Source organism: Penaeus japonicus, unplaced genomic scaffold, assembly GCF_977035675.1.
Source record: "Penaeus japonicus unplaced genomic scaffold, GWHDUDI00000001_assembly GWHDUDI00000005, whole genome shotgun sequence".
Lineage (NCBI taxonomy): Eukaryota > Metazoa > Arthropoda > Malacostraca > Decapoda > Penaeidae > Penaeus > Penaeus japonicus.
The window spans coordinates 4,396,168-4,398,667 of record NW_028234407.1 but is presented as its reverse complement, the minus strand read 5'-3'; the positions used below and the strand labels follow the sequence as shown (position 1 = coordinate 4,398,667).

At 35.5% G+C, this 2,500-nt stretch overlaps 1 protein-coding gene across 1 annotated transcript in view; it reads left to right on the top strand.

The window, feature by feature from the left end:
* LOC122260471 (ubiquitin-conjugating enzyme E2 R2) overlaps window positions 1-2,500 on the top strand; it is a 64,701-nt gene that overhangs the window by 990 nt on the left and 61,211 nt on the right. The window lies entirely within an intron of this gene.

The following is a 2,500-nucleotide window of genomic DNA, read 5'->3' as shown; positions in this document are numbered from 1 at the left end:
TGGGGGTAGTTGTGGTTGTCGGTCTTTTTCGCGTCAGGAGAGCAGGATTTCCGCCCTTTTCACCTCCAAGAGGTTTATATTGCATTTACGAAGGTCAGCTACATGTACATTTTCTGCGTCGAGTTCCCCTGTGGGTGTTTGACGTCTGCAAACAGCATCATTGCCCTGTTCACCTTGACCTGTGCTGTAGCAACATGCCAGAGCAATTAAGCAATACTAATACCTATTGCATAGTCCTTAGCAATAAAGAACCAGTGAAAACTCCAAAGGCATCTTGCTATTTTTCAGGAGTCTTGGCAAACTCCAGGCTGAATTTTCAACATTTTTATTTTGATTTTAAGACTATTTGAGTGACTGTGTTTGTCATGAGAGAGAGATAAGAGGAGATAAGCAACAGACATAGCAATTTCCCATAAATCAGGCAATTATCTGTAAATTCAAAGCAAATTAAGAAAATTCATAAAATACTGGTTGAGTTGGACTTTGGATGTCAAAGAAATACTGCCACAATAAGAAGCAAAAATGATCTAATGTATTTCTTCGTAGTGATGATATATATATATATTTTTTTTCTAAATGAAAAAGCATTGGAAATCTCTTCTCCTTCTCCAAATAAAGAAGCAGATTTTTTGGTAAATGACTCTTTTAAATGTTTTGAAGATGCTTACACAGTGCCACCATGTTCTACTCAGAGCCAATTTAAACTTGTGATTTGTCGTTGAAGGACAACAATTGAAAGCCCAACATGATAGTGGTGCAGCGTAGAGTGATAGTTGTAAGGTCAGCACTTCATGCTTCAGCAAAGCCAGTTAACTACCACCACATATATTCTTGCAAGATAGAGCTTGGCCTACTTCTGTATTTGATGATAGATTGCCAGAGAGGTCTGCAAGTTTTATTTTTCCAGGATGTACGTGGGAGAGGTTTGTTGGCCTTTGCCAGAGGGCTGGTTGGCACAAGGCTAGGAGGCTGAAGTTTAGGTGTCCTGTAATCAGTTACTGATGTCACTACTACACTGAGAGTAGCTTTCAGAATATATATATATATTTTTTTTTTCTTTTATACATATATTGATTGCATTCTATCCAAATCCACATTCCTATTTTATAGGAAAACATCCTGCAGATAATTTGGGTTGTGACGTTAACAGTTGAGTCGAGATTTCTTTTGAAAATGTGAAAAGAATAAGGAAGATTCGATCCACAGCCTGGATTAGATGGATTCAAGAAGATCTCCATAAGAACAGTTACAAATTGCATTTGTTTTTAAGATTTCAAAAAGATTTTGCATATTAACATGACACATTTTTGAAGACTTGAGATTTTCTTTCGTTTTAATTTTTACTTTGTATTGTGTACGGTCCTACTTAATATGCCCTTAAGCAGCTTGAAATCGGGCTGCACCCTTGCTAAGTCAGTAAGATAGTGCGCAGTCTCTCTTTTTTTTTTTTATCACTTTAATTTCATTTTTGTTATCTGTGTATAATTTTATTGGGTAGGGGGGGCGTCAGGAGGGGACTACAGTATATATGTACAGAAGCTTAATCACTTTGATAGCATTGAATTAAAGTATATACATATTTTTTTGTGCAGACTAATTTCCATATATTCAAGCAACAAATGTATTACAAATGTAAGGAGATGGATTTTGTTAATGATATTCAGGCAGTCTAGTAGATTTGCATAGAAAGAAAGTTTAAAAAAATGAACATTGGCAATATTCAATACATTCTGCACTCCTTTTGTAGTGAATAACTCAAGTTTCATCTTGGTCAATGTCTGATTAAAATCTACCATTGGGAAAATACGTAAAATATGCACAGAATGTTTTTTATCATCCCTCATTTTTTTAAGTGTATATTTGATGATGATGATGATGATGATAATGATAATGATGGTGGTAATGAAACTGATAATGATGGTGATGGTGATGGTGACAGGTTGAAATGTAATTTGTTAAGAAACCTCTATAATTATGAAGAGTTTTGTTTTTGAATACCTTGAGAGAGGAATTTCATAGCAACAAAAATGTGTGAATTGTATGATTTTCTTGGATTTGTTTTGTTGATAATGTTATTAATTTTCTTTGTTCTTTCATATATGTTATACATTCTTGATGAATTCTATATAAGATAGGTTTATTATGGAAGAATTTATGGTAGCAACAGAATATCTTCAGCGGTTTGAACATCAAGGATAGTCATTGTTTAAAAGTCGTCAAGGTGACAACAAATTAAGTCTCTTGAACAATCTCTGTTTAGCAGTGCTCAAGGTGAGGCATTGAGAAATAAATAGCTGTGAATTTGCAACTGATGATGAATTGGTTTAGATGACAAAAGTTCCTTGTTCAAAACAGCTGTTCATTGTTGCGTTCGGAACCCAAGGTGAATCCCCCCCATCCCCCACCTCCTCTTACCTATCCCTTTACATTCCCCCCCCTCCGCCCCCATCCTTCATTATGTGTGTCATCTAATGGTTTGTGGTAGGCTTTTTCAAGGCCA